This window comes from Argiope bruennichi, chromosome 11, assembly GCF_947563725.1.
Source record: "Argiope bruennichi chromosome 11, qqArgBrue1.1, whole genome shotgun sequence".
Taxonomy (NCBI): domain Eukaryota; kingdom Metazoa; phylum Arthropoda; class Arachnida; order Araneae; family Araneidae; genus Argiope; species Argiope bruennichi.
This window is the reverse complement of record NC_079161.1, coordinates 34,031,697-34,046,976: the sequence shown is the minus strand read 5'-3', so window position 1 is coordinate 34,046,976 and position 15,280 is coordinate 34,031,697.

The window sequence follows — 15,280 nt, the reverse complement described above, 5'->3', positions numbered from 1 at the left end:
AAACATGTTAGTGTATACTTTAAATGCATTTTTCTCAAAATTGATTTTTTCTTATGTTTTGCTTATTTCAAATCATGTAACTCAAAATATAATTATCATATTACTATGAAATTTGGTGGACTTTGTCTTTATACTATTTTCTAAGGAATGAACTAAAAGAATTTAGATTGAGGAAATACTTTTTACTTTACAGCCTATTGTTAGAACAATAACGTCATAAATTTACAAAAATATTTCATGATCTATTCTACGACTGGTTCTAAATTTTTTATTTTTTATTATATTATAACCTACGATTATAGTTCATTCCTTAGAGATAACTATGTAGTTTATTTTGATATAAGTTTTGTTCGGATAAGAGTAATAGTTTTTGATGTAGTCAATTTGAAGTTTTTAAAGAATTTTCTTAAATTTATGCTATTAAATGCCAATTTTCAAAAAGTTTTAATGTTTATTTCAAATATTGACATCCTATTACTAATTTTGAATAGTTTTAAACCCAGAAATATGGTTAAAGTACGTCTACACCATGTTTTTCTTAAACAAGTGCTCCGAACGTGTTCGGATACCTTAAGAAACATTTGCTTCAAGTTCAAAAACATTATTTTTAACAGCTGCCTCAAAAAATATTTTTTCAGTCATTAATATTTCATGATTTTGAATGTATAATGAGTCAAATGTTTCCCACGCCTAACAATTGCAGGCCTAAACAATTTTGTGGCGCTTACATATTCAAGCCCTGAAGCCTTTTAAAGTATTTTCTTTTCTTTTAAATTATCTATTTGATTTCAATATGTTGAATGTCTCAAGCTTGTCGCTTTAAGTCGTTGTTTTCTACATTCTACGTACGTTGTGAAACAAGAATTCAAAACTAGAACTACAATGGTGAATATTTAATTTTTCATTTCTTAAAATATACTGCCGTTGTTCTCATTTTTTTTTCAAGGTCACAGAGTGCGAAATTTTATGATCAGAAAAATTGGTTGTGCGCGAGCACTTTCAAACAGCACTACTTTCAGCAAGCGTAAAACCATAAAGAAGGAAAATAGAGGCTTTATTCACAGACGTAACAAAGACAACTCATTTAACAATGCATTGCATTTAGACTGTTGCGCCATCATTCTTGGAAAATGGAATTAAAAGGAAATGCATCACTCGGGATCTGTCCCAGAGAAAGAGAAATTAATCCCTGCTGTCGCGAAAACGATATAAATAATTATTAGGTATTTAGTCTAGTTTTATTTCGTTTTCCATACTAAACTTAATATTATTATAAAATCCTGATGTATTGCTTTGTTACTTATAAAAATCAAACCATGCAATTCTGAAATAATAGTTTCTCATTTGTTTAACCTTTCTTTAATACATAAATGAAATGACGAAAAGTTTTACAGAAGCTACGAACATCATTAAAAATTGTCGCTATTTAAAAGATCAAAATATTTTAACTGTAGTCATGAAAAATTAACTATTACGGATATCAGAGAAACATTATTTATTTTATGCAATAACACAATCATGAATGTTTTAAATTTTATCAATAAAATCTGTAAGTTAAAAATAATTAAAAACAAATAAAATTGAAATCTGCTATCGCAAATTTCAAATTATCATGTGAGAGCATTATTTTTTAAGTCACGTGGTATCAGTCCGACAGAAAAACGTCATGTTATCACCTGGCTCATATTTCACAATCAATAACATTTAAAAAAGTTCTATGGTTCAATCGAGTTCTAAAAATTTTTTTCTCGAGGCCAGAATTATTTTTTTTTTCATGAAAAATGCGTTTCAACCGGTTTTAAACAATCACATGACTTTCAGATTACGCAAGGTGCTAATATTTAGGGGACGATTTATTATTATTTTTTTTTCCCCATCTCACAATCATTGTAGCTCCAAATTTTTTTCTCCAGGCCCGAAATATATTTTTTTCCTCCACAAATCCGGCATAAACTGGTTTGAAATGATAACGTTATTACTGCGTTGCGCAATCATCGAATTTTAGAAGAGCGATAATTTTTTTTTCATCTCAAAATCGCTTGAGCTCCAATACATGTTTTTCAGCTTGAAAAATGGAAAATTAAATATATATATGTAGGATCGTGTCCCCAATCAAAAGAAGACTACACGTTTTTCTTTTCCGTATTTTAATAAACGAACACAGGACTACACGAACATTAAGCAAAAGAACAAGACTATAGGGTTGGTTGCAGTTTAGGCAAACATAGCATGGTTGTTATCCTTCAACTTCGACGCTCACACACTCTCGCTCCAAGTGTTTCTCTTCTACAGTTTGCCTCGCTTCTCCTTCTAGTTGGAACACTACTGTCATCTGCCGGCGAGGTAGGGAGAGTCGCATATGGACTCATACTACAGGCCGTCCTGACACTTCCAGCTGACCACAGCGGAGAGGGAATTTGAAGAAAAACCTGAAAGGAACAAAAACCCAAAACATACAAAGTACGTAGACAATAACATGGAGATAAAAACACAAATGTTTCTTGTTTAGTGCAGTAAGTCGGTGTTTCAAGTGTCTCTGCACCAAATTTTCATGTTGTCGGCTGCAGTGGAGGTAGAGTTTGGTCCGTCGTGCTGACCAACTTTTTAACATCATAGCGGTTATTAGGCCTGACTTGTAGCACTCCATATGGGCCAAAAAATTTTGGTTGCAATTTTAAGCCAATTCCAAACTGGGTCCTTCGTATTGCCACCAAATCACCTTTCTTATACTGATGAGCAGTTTTTCGGTTCTTATTGTAAGTACGTCGATTCTCCTTTTGAATTTTTAGGATGTTCTTTTTAGCTTCATCTCGGATATTCTCACGATCAGTTATAAAAGAGTTGATGTTCTCCTGTTCGAGAAGCTCAAGTATTTGTAAATCTTACTTGGTTCTGAGCTTTACTCCTGTTAAAAGCTCAAAAGGTGTTCTTTGTGTACTTCTTGAAACTGTAGAGTTAAGTGTCTTTTGGACTGCGGGAACGAATTTGAACCATTTGGTGGGGTCATCAATTGAAAGTTTGGCTAAAACTGGAATAATTGTACCCTGAATTTTTTCCACTTGTCCAATACTGCGAGGAATTCCGGTTGTAATACATAAATGTTGAATTTTTTCGGTGTCACAATATTCTTGAAACTCTTTAGATGTGAATGAACTGCCTTTATCTGTTATGATCCGATTTGGGTTTCCGAATGTTATTTCTTGTTGCTTGAGTTTCTCTATGCGTTTTGTGAAGATGTAGATTTAACAGGATAGATCCAAGTAAATTTTGTGAATGCGTCGACTGATGTAAGAATGTGGTTGTATTTTTTATTAGTCGAAGGTAGAGGTCCTAAAAAGTCAACGTGGTATGTACTGAAAGGTACATCGTCTTTTGGAATGGGGTTTAATAATCCTTCACTTTTACCTCGCTTTTTGTTCATTCAATGCAATTCGATATGACATCTACGCATTTACGCATGTTTGGGAAATAAAAGCTTTGTTTTAGACTATTTTCTGTTTTATTTATACCAAAGTGTCCTTTAGAGTGGAAATGTTTAACGACTTCAGCTTGCATTTGTTGAGGGACCACTAGGAGATCAGAATCGGTTACAATTTTATACAGTATGTTATTCTTCAGAATAAAGTCGTTAATTTGTCTGTTTGCCAAAAGTAGTTTAATGGAATTGATATATTCGTCAGCTTTTTGACAGTGGACGATTTTAGAAGTCAAGTCATCATGTGTTATCATCATAATAGGATATCTGCTTAAACAATCTACATGCTTCATTTGCTTCTCTGGTCGATGTACAATTTCATAATGAAAATCTTCCAAAAACAAAGCCCATCTAGCAATTTTGGGTGTCAGCTGTGCTTTGCTCATAGTTTTTTGAAAAGCTGAACAGTCTGTTACAATTTTAAACTTAGTGCCAATCAAATAGTTGCGGAATTTTTTTAAAGCTTCAATAATCGCCAAAACTTCAAGTTCGTAACTTGAGTAAGTTTCTTCTTGGGGGGATGTTTTTTTGCTCATGTAGTGAATTGGGTGAAACTTATTATCGTCAGATCGCTGCAAGAGAATTGCGCCGTAGCCAAATTTACTTGCGTCAGTATGCAATTCTAATTCTGCACCCTGTCTGTAAATATGCAATACAGGATTTTCAGAAAGCTTTTTCTTTAAGTTATGAATGCTGATTGTTATTCGGGAGTGTTGGCGCGAAGTAAGTCGCTCAATGGCTTGGCTATTAGTGCGTAATCTTTGATAAATTTTTGTAAGTAGCCAGTGAGTCCGAGAAAACTTTGAATTTGTTTGACGTTTCGGGGCTGTGGAAAATTTTGAACAGCGGCGGTTTTATCCAAAGAAGGAGTGATTTTGCCGTTTTCTATTATATAGCCAAGGAAGTCGATTTTCGATTTTAAGAATTTACATTTCTTCAAATTTAGCTCCAATCCATATGCAGTTTTTAATACCATGACTAAGCGCTGTATACCTTCCAACTCATTTGAACTGGGTATAATGATGTCATCCATGAAGATAATAACAATGCCTTCTTTAAGGAGATCACGGAACACATTGTTAATGTATCTTTGAAAAATACTTGGGCTGTAGCAAAGGCCAAATGGTACTTTGTTAAATTCGTACTGGCCATCATGTGTGACAAATGAAGTATATTTTTTACTGTCTTCCACCATTTCCACATGGAAGAATCCAATTTTTAGATCAATGGTGGAGAAAAATTTTCCCGCATGTAATTAATTGATCGAGAACTTCCTCAATCAACGGTAACGGATACCTATCTTTAATTGTTTTAGCATTCAATTTACGATAATCTATGCATAATCTTAAGTTGCCATTCTTTTTTTTACATAACACTAGTGGAGAACAGTAATCGGAACAACTGTTCCTAATTATTCCTTGGTCTAACCATTCGGTGATTTGTTCGTTTACCTTTTGTTTTTCAGGGAAAGAGAGTCGCCTAGCCCTTTGACAAACGGGAATGTCATCTTGCAAAACAATTTTCATTTTCAATTTAGTGTCCTTAATTTTGTTAGGTTTGTAACTATCTATCAAGTTTTGAACTTCATCACGAATTTTGTGATTAATAATGTGAGAAAGATCAACAACAGATGTTGAATCCTCATAGATATTAGCGATAGCAATTAACATGTCATCCGTACTCTTGTTACAAAGGCGTATGCCCTGTTTACCAAATGTAAACTCTGTCCATGCCAATAATGACATTAAGGAGAATTGAAGTGTCGCTAACAACATAAATTTTGGCAGGGAGTGTTGTGTCTTCAATTGTAATAAAATCTTGAAAAAATCCAATGCTGTGTATTTTGTCTCGACCAATTCCTGAGAATGTTATGTATGAAGGATACAATGGTGGGGATCCAATGCTTCGACATGTTTTATCGTTAATTATAGTGGCTTGTAAACCGGTGTCACAAAGAGCAGTAAATTGAATTTTGGCAAGAGTTATGGGAATATGCATAGGATTTGCGGAAATTTGTCCAGACAATTGAGGAGAAATTGGGTGAACAGTTCTATCCAAAGAGGTGGAGGTGTTGCGATTAGATGTTGACATAGAAGTGGTAGAATTTTGGGGGCAATTAGCATGTATATGGCCGAAGTTTTTGCATCCATAACATTTCTTACCACGTTCTTTATTTGTGCACGAGGTACTTTTGTGACCTTTAAGTTCACATGAGTGTGGTTGCGTGACACGTTTGTGGTCAAGCCTTGCCTCAAGTGTGTGATCATCATTTTTCCTATCTACATGTTGTTTAAAAGTTTTTGAAGCATAAAAGAGTTTTTCGTAAATTTTCAATTTTTCTTTAAATTCAGAAATGGATTTACAGCCATATAAAATAATTTTGTTGTTTGAAGAATCAGGAATGCCGTTTATGACATAATCTATTAAGGACCTATCATCAAAAGAGTCTTTATGTGCCAAATCTCTCATGGCCAAAAAGTATTCCTGCAAAGTTTCGGTAGGTTTCAACCGTCTAGCTTGCATCAAATTATACAATTGAAGACCATTAATTTTCTGAGAAAATTCTTCTATCAAGTGTTTTTTCATTTGTTCCCAGTTATTAATACCGCGAATAGACCTTATTAGAGTTAAAGCTGGACCAGTTAAGCATTTCTTTACAAAAATAACTTGATGAATTGGATTTTTTATTTGGTATAAATCAAAAATATCTTCCACAACAGAAATGAAAGTTTCCACACTATAGTTATCACGAGACGAAAAAAGGTTTTATTAATTCGACAATATCTTTCAAGCTAAAAGCAGAAAAAGTATTGTTAGTTTTTTCGGAATAACTCTCAGAAGGAAAGGGGAAGGTTCTGAGTCAGCACATCTAAATCAATCGGCTATTTCCGGTGTTCAGAGTGTAGTTCGATTTATCAGGAATTTCGTTATGGCTAGGATTTTGTTTTGGCTCCATTTCAAGGTCTTTGTCAGTGCTCAAATCGGAAACTTCCGTTTTCAGCAATGAGAGATCACACGAAATAGTAAGGATAACATCACAACATTTTTCCAAATCCGTAAAGAATTCTAAATGGAGTATATTACAAATCGCGATTAAATCTTTTAGGGAGAAATCTTGGAGTACTTTTTGTTTTGTTTCCTCTAGATTGAAAGGAGTTGGAAATCCCGAAAATTTTCTTAATCTTGATCGATTTTGTCTATCGCCATCTTCACCAAAAATGAGACGATGCAGAAGTTTTATGTTATTCGTACAACTAGTTTTTAAAGACTTTGCAATTTGTGGAAAATCGTTAAGAGTAGCCATTATTCTATGTTTTTAGACAATTTTCACAGAATTATTCAAAAATTATAACAACTGTGATTACTATACACTCAAAATGAAGACACCAAACATTCAATCAGAATATGCTATCAACAAATGTTAAGAAAACAACATCAAATAGTAATTCAAAATTTGTTAGAAAATCTTCAAATTAGTAATACAAAATTATCTTCAAAAATGAAATAACCGTGGAAGAAAACCGAAGAATTAAATTCAGCATCAAAGGAACATCAAATAGGCGATTAAAATCAACAAATTTCTTCAAAGAACATTTGTTTCTTCAACATCAAATAACTTCATGAATTATTCTTCAATTTTCTTACACTTGTAATTTTCATCAAATTTAAAAGTTTGTATTACATCAAAATTCTAGATTAAGCATCAAATATTTTTTTTCGAATAAAATCATCATTTAAAAGAGTTTTACTCACAGTTTGCCCTTGATACTTCTTTCGGTTTGATCATTGCAAATATTCTTGTCTAGGGTATTGAATAAAGTTGCCAAAATCCAACCGGCCAGAACTCCCATGTAGGATCGTGTCCCCAATCGAAAGACTACATGTTTGTCTTTCCCATATTTTAATAAACGAACACAGGACTAAACGAACATTAAGCAAAAGAACAAAAGTATAGGGTTGGTTGCAGTTTAGGCGAACATACCATGGCTGTTATCCTTCAACTTCGCGCTGACACACTCTCGCTCCAAGTTGTTCTCTTCTGCCGTTTGCCTCCCTTCTCCTTCTAGTTGGAACACTACTGCCATCTGCCGGCGAGGTAGGGGAAGACGCATAGGGGCTCATACTACATATATACCTTTTGATATCTTGCCTTGCTGTTTTGTGTTCATTCCCATTTTGTTCTCTGGACTTTCTCGGTCAATAACTTCTTAGGACTCTGCCTTTTGTTGGCCAGACAGGCGAATCGAGTACATGGCGGATATTGGAGCCAAGTTGTAACTTTTTATTGGCCATAAGTCTCCAAATGTGACAACTTGCTTTATTATTTTCGAAGAACCCTAACCTCGAAAAATGGATGTCTCAAAAGCGACAAATCACCAATTTTCTTTGGAGGTCTCAAAAACCTCCAAGCAAGACAGCGTCATATTCTCACATGATAAAATGCTTATACAATACTATCATCATATTTACAATATAATTATAAATGTATATTTTTTATTTACAGCAATATCTCTATATGAATAAATAATCTTTATCGAATATTAATATTGCTATTTGAAAATTTTTTACCTTGAACATATAACAATAAAAATTAATATAATATTAAAAATAATTCTTTTCAAATAAAATAGCTAAATTTCTATTCATATTTCAAATGAACATTGATATAATGCATAAAAAATCTGTAATACAATTTTCTGCCTACACGTTAATGAATACAATGTCTAATTATTTGACAGATTATTTTAAAATTCTTCAGCAATAAAATGATAATAAGATAATAGTCTATTATTTTACAAGTAAACACATTAAAACAAATTTGTAAAGAAATAATTCAATAAATTATGAGGGATAAAAGCTCTCAAAACTCTTTTAAAATTAAAGTGATATGGAAAGGAGGAAGGAATATGAAAAGAAAATGTGAAAAACAAACGTTTGAACTTTAATTATACAGAAGCCGCTAATGCACCCATTACCTAGTTAAAATGCCGAAAACTTGATTCTGCACTCTAACGGAGCAAATAGAACCTCTATAACGATGAGAAGGACTGATCATCAATCATATGAATGCAGTCATTCTAGATGGCTGTACGATTTCGGATTTCTTGTCTTGGTGAGTGAGGCGCTGCGATCGCTTATCGTGCAGTACCTGAGTGAAACCTATGATTCTTTTCCTTTGAGTTTCAAACATGAAGACAGAGCCTTAATTTTCTTGGCACTAATGGAAACATGTAACACTATATTTTACGTTGATTGTAGCGTCATTTTTATTGGAAAATACAAATTCAACGGATTGTACGTCACTCTTGACGCACGTAAATGGAATAAATTCCTGCTCTTATAGCAACGATGTAAACACTACTATGCTGTTCTTTCATCCCAATTTTAGAAAAGATTATCTTTAATGGGTTAATTTCTTATGTATCAAAAAATTATTTTTTAAATTTTGCTGAACCTTAAGAAAAGAAAAACTTTTCGTATTTGAGTTTTTTAAAGATTTCCAAAGAAATTGCGATGTTTTTATTCCGGCATTGTGAATGTTATTTTAAGCCGAAGAGCATGAATTCGCATCTTCGTAATACCAATCTTTTATGAATTTCTTCAGATTTAAATTTTCGTAAAATCTGCCTCATTTGTCAAGGAATAAGTTTTTTTTTTAATAGATTTTTATATGTTTTTTAAAACAGTGGACGAATCATTTTTCTGTAAATTTTATTATTTCATGTTTTGTAAATGAAATGTAAAGTGACACACTATCCACAAAAATAGCTAAAAATCATTGTTTTCCACATGTTAAATATGTTATGTATGTTTATTTGTGTGTCTATTCATTAAGATATTCGAAACGATTATAAAATATAACCAGAAGCAGCCGCAGTGCGCCACCTGTGGGATTGCAAATCAATTAATTATTCCTCTATGATTATTATTAAACGTTCATTACGCATATACCAACCGTCGTTGTTGCATAGAAGAAACGGGTCAAGTCTTCCGTCTCGCCCGAATCCGTTTACAGAAAAAATTTATATTTCTATCGCCTTCACAAACAGAAATTAATTTGAAATTATATTTCACGCAGATTGAAATGGGATTCCAAGTAAGAATTAGCAAAAAAATATATCATACTGACGTGATGGAAATGGAACAAATTCACGTAATTCTGACTTACTTTTCCATTTTTTTTAATACATTAATAAAATTTCAAACATCTTATAAAGTATTAATTTAAGTTTACGGTCATTTGATTAAATTTGCTTATTTTATGTATAGCATGAATATTTTAATTTTTATCTAAAAAAATTTACAAGTTAAAGATTAATAAAACTTTAAGAAGTGTTGTTAAAATGGAATTGAAAGTAATATAAAGACGATGTTATACTCATAGTATTATTTCTTAAGTATCAGAAGTAATATATGTGATACCGCTAAATAAACATAAAATTAGCCAGAATGTAGAGATTCTTCATTAGTTCATTCTATTCCTTTTCAGAACAAACATTTTGCATTATAAAATATTTTGCATAGGATAGCTATGCGTATTTAATACTCATTGCATACAAAAATGTATAGAGCACATAAAATGGCAACAATTTTAATGCCATCAAATTTCATTTCCAAGTAACTTTATAAAATTAAAAAAGGAAGTAAACCCGGATTTTTTTTCTCGATCATTACTGCTTTTATTGGTGAATTTTTTTTCAATTGTAAGGATTTACGACAAAAATCTTTATTAGCTGAAAAAAATTCAGCACCACTTTGGAAATTCTTTGCACAAATGTTAGTATTTATAGGAATCTGTGGTGTATGGCTAACGGCTGGTTGACGGCGGTGTGGTTCTGGTTGGGGTCTTTGACCGCTTTAAAACGGCAATTCTCTTCGACTGCTTTGTGCAGCAACTCTCCGTGTCCTGTAGGTAACCCATGACACCCCTGCGGTGACTGGGTCAACAGGCTTCTGTACGCTCTACGCGGGCGAAGCCGATATCTCAAGACAATATTATAACTCTGATTATATCCCCCATATTCAATCAGAACCACTAAACGCAAAAAAACTCAAAAGCTCGGTGATCATACTGAAGCTGATCGGAAATCATCCTGAAGCTCAGTGATCCCAAAACTCTAAAGGCCTGTAAAGCCCTCCCAATAAAACCATTGAACCTGTAGCCGCCGTCAACCGGCTTTTTGCAACAGAAAAATTAGAATTCTTTTTAGAAAATAACCGTGACTGCTTAACGTTTTAAATCGAAGTGTGATATTGTAAGTTTGAGGTTCTAAAAAAATTTACAGATGTTATTTTGAAAAACATATTATTCAATTAAATTTTTCATTAAACTTTATAGAACTATTATAAAAACACATATTCCTTTACCATTAATTCTGAATCATTTTCGTTTGCTATTTCTGGCAAACGAAAGTACTTAATTACAATAATAACTTAAAAGCTGAAAGTAATTTATCTGTTTCTGTAGACACAAAGGGGAAATAATGTAATTACCAAAACTAAATAATTAAGTAAATAAATCGAATTTCAGATTTCGACGACGTCTATGCTTCTAAGCATTCGAATCTGATAAACGCATTTTAGGTATCATGTTTGTCTACCTGCGAAGACGTTACTTCGAAAACGTTTAGAAGAGCTGAGATAAAATTTGGCACAGAGAAGGAGGGGACAGAAGTTTCACTTCAGCTTTTGGTTAACGATCGCAGCGCCGCCTCATCCCCACAATTCTAAGAGAACTACAAAAGACAACACGGTGACATCTCGTGTGTGACATATTGGATTTCCTCGAGTTGGTTATTCTATTGTTCTTTTTCTCGTCTCTGTGACCCTGCGTTCTCATTGCTCCTGAGATTATCTTTTATATTTTGCCTAGATATAATTTTGTATATATACTCTTTTCTGTTTGTGTGTGTTTTATATTTTTCAGGATTGCTATGGATGTGAACACCGCTGATGCCTGTCCGAAAATTAGATCCTTCATTATGTGAAACTCATGGACAAGTTTTATTCGGAATTAATTCCTCCAGATGAGGACAGTTATGATTTCTTAGGCAATTTGTATATTTATTTACATGATATGTATGTGCGAGGTAACTTTCGTTTTTTGCTTTTTTTCCAGCCAGTACATAATGTTCATCCTATGGATTAATATCTGAACTCGTATAACTGTATTTTACAATTTGGTGAAATGTGATGTTTGTTGATTGTAAATGCTTTATGTTATATTTTCCGAATACAAAAAAATGGCTCTCAGCCCTAAAACGAATCTCAGCTTAAGGCTCTCAGCCTAACATAAGGTACATCTTAAGGAATGCCAGAGTGTATAACAATCATTTCTCTGCTCCCTTTTTGTTCCATGTCAAAAATTATTAGTAGATAAAGTCAAAATCTTAGATAATCACGCATTTTTTTTTTTTTGTTTACATTTGAAAGAATATGATTACGTTACATCTGGGTTAAACTGGCCAGTAAATGATGTATTTCAATATTTTGTAAAATTACATGAATTTTGCATGACTAACTTCCATTTATTTTATGAAAAGGAATGTATAAATAAAAAAATGTGCTGGTGTTTCGCGCAAAATATACATGAACTATATCATGAAGAGCACAAAGAGAAAGTGTAATTATTTTTTCATTCTTTTTTTGTTAGGATGATGATAACACATAAAGTAAAAATGATGAACTGTGATTTAAAACCCAATTTAATTACATAAAAAAGGTGAAATATTTGTGACACTTTTTGCAATGGTCCTTATTTGCAATGGTCCTTATTTGCAATATTTTATTAAATATGTATGCTCAATAAATTAGTTTTATAGCATTTTAAGTCTGACATTTATTATAACAGTTTGGTGCAAAGCTAAATAACATTTTTTCCCTATGGCTACAAAAAATGATAGTTAACTATACAAATGAATTTGCTTTACTCTAATTACATTCCGTAAATTTTTATATTTTTAAAAATTGCATGAGAAATTAGGAAAAATGAATTTATTACTTCAATATATTCTGAATAGATAGTACAAAGTAAAATTGATTTTACTAAAAAAGTAGTTTCCTGAGATTAATTTATTATAAATTATATTTCAACAAAAAAAATTTTGAGATAAGAATAAAAGGAATTCATTCCAAAAATACTTTACACTTCTTAAATTGTTTATCCTCGTATTTTGAAATATTTATACTCTACGAAAGGGATTATTATTTTCCGTTTATATATAAAAAATAAATATGATTTAAAATAAACTTAATACTTTTTAAATGAAATTTCCACATGCTTTAAATTATTAGTTCTCTACAAAAAGTGAATCTCAAATAGTGAGGAATGGTTGCTGGATTGGAATTTTTTGATTATAGTCATGCAGTGAATTATTCACACAGATGAAGGAGAAGTAAAACCAGCTTAAGATTTCAGTCTGTCGATATCTAACAATAAAGTACATCCAATCTGTTGTACTGATCTCCAATCTGTTGAAAATTCCTTATATTGATGATTAAATAGTAAATTAAAATTAACAATACATAAAAAAAATTAAGGCTGCTCCTAAATTTCATAATTGTCGAAACATGATAAAAATTTAGAATAACGATAGCAATTGCAAAAACTTTTCACATCGTTGCCATGGAGAAAGGCAGCCTTTCCTGCCATTTTGGTGTCACGATGGCGTAGCCGATTAGTTCAATTGCGGGAAGTTAGTGGCGCTACTGTCTGGGGGAAGCGCAGTGTTAAAAAAGTTGTCATTAGCGTCTATGAGATTGATACCTAAATTTCTCCTTCTCTGTGGAATTTGGTATGTGGACGTAGTACCAAATTTCTTTATTACTGTAAAATTTTGAACGGAATCCTTTCTTGTTAAATCTGTCTAGTCGGCTGTCCAAATAAAAGGAAAACACGATACTTGCAAAACATAAAGACAAAATTTGTTATGCACAGTTGGCACGTAGAGTGTAGATTCGATTAAATTTTGAAATAAACAAGTCAAATTTCGTTTGCACGCAAAGGAGAAAAATATATATAAAAAAAATTCAAACAATTAGGTAAACGAAATTTCATGCACAATTTCAATAACTGAAGTGTATATTCGAATAAAATTTTGCTTCATATCCATCAAAAGATTAATCGTCTTTCGTTCTGTAGCTCTCTTTTGTGTAAATGCGATAATTAAATAAAATAAATACTTAAATGAATGAAATTCAGTATGTGGTTTTGTTCCTAAAATTGTAGTTCTGCCTCAGAGCTTGGTTTTAATTTTTAAAAAATTTCAAAAAATATAATCTGTTCTCTTTAATATATTAAGTAGCACAAAACTCTTATGTGCCTAACCGTGGAACTAGAAATCTGAGCTTAAAATCTGAAACTTGAAAATTCGTGATGTATTTGCATGGTTACTTGTAAATTTCATCTTACGTAATTATGAAATAACACATTTTCACGTGATTATTCTTTCGAAATATATAAATGAAATTATGAACAGCTTATGCATCATTAAAAAAACTGTTGAAAGTAAAAATAGATAAAAAAAGTTTTAATTCCTGTAATAAAAGTTAACAATTACGAATAGCAGATAAAATTTACTTATTTCCTTCAAGCATGAATTTTTCAAATTTTATTTGTAAAATTTACAATTTAAAATATGATTAATAAAAATGTAAAAATATCTCCTTAAAAAGGAATACCAATAAATACAAAGAATATACTCTCTTTCAATTATTTCTAAAACATTAGAAATAATAGGTTACAATAAATGAAAGTAACTTCTATCGAAGTGAAGAAATTATTCATTAGGTCATTTTCAGAACAGACTATTGGTGACATAAAACTTTTAACGAAAGATAAAGCAAAATATTTATTAGTATACTCATTCAAGAAATCACAACAAGTGACCAATTAACGTTATAAAGCAACATTGTTGAGATAGACAATATTGTTACGAATCTGTGATGCGGCTTCCCAGCATAGTTGGTTCCATAGGAGGTCCCAGAACTTGGCGACAAACTTGGCGACCATTTGGCCACGAATTTGGCGACTTTTGCGCCAAAATAGATTATACACGAAACATCGAGAATTTCCCCGGCCGTCCAGTAGGAACGGAGATACGCCTCGAACGTTCCTGATTGGTTGAGAGGCTTCTAGCCCCGCCTCCTAAGACATATAAAAGGAGCTGCAGCTGCCGGGGAGGAGTGGTGAATTGAGTAGTCGAAAAGTTGTCGGAATCGATACTAAAGAACTGGCCTTCCAGAGAAAAGTGGAGCAGCGACGGAGTGAAGCTAGTGCTAACTAAGCTGTGCGCTACTGTCTGCAGTAGAGTCTTGTTATATGTTGCTGTGTACGCTGTTGTTTCTGCACGTCTCGGCTGAAGATAATCGTCTTCTGTGCTGTATATAGTTGTCGTCTTTGTGCTGGCCTGTGTGCCTTCGTGTAAATAAACGTCGTTGTTTTATTTTCTACTGCCGCCTGGTGATTGAGCGTTCTTCACACCATATAACTTCCACTGTCCAAACGAATCCCGGAAATTTCGTAACATTATTTAAAACATGCAGTAAGTATTTCTTACAGGAAAAGTGGTAAATATTTAAATACTTTAAAAATTAACTATTGATTAATCTATTGTTCAAAATAAAAAAAATAATTAAGTATTTACTGAAATTTTATTTCCCTCACCCAAATATAATTAAATTTAAGATTGTCCTAAATTTTAAATATTAAAATCACGTAATTCTGAAACAACGTATTTCTGACTTTTCTATTTCTTTAATACATTAATAAAATTTCGAACATCTTATAAAGTATTAAAAAATACC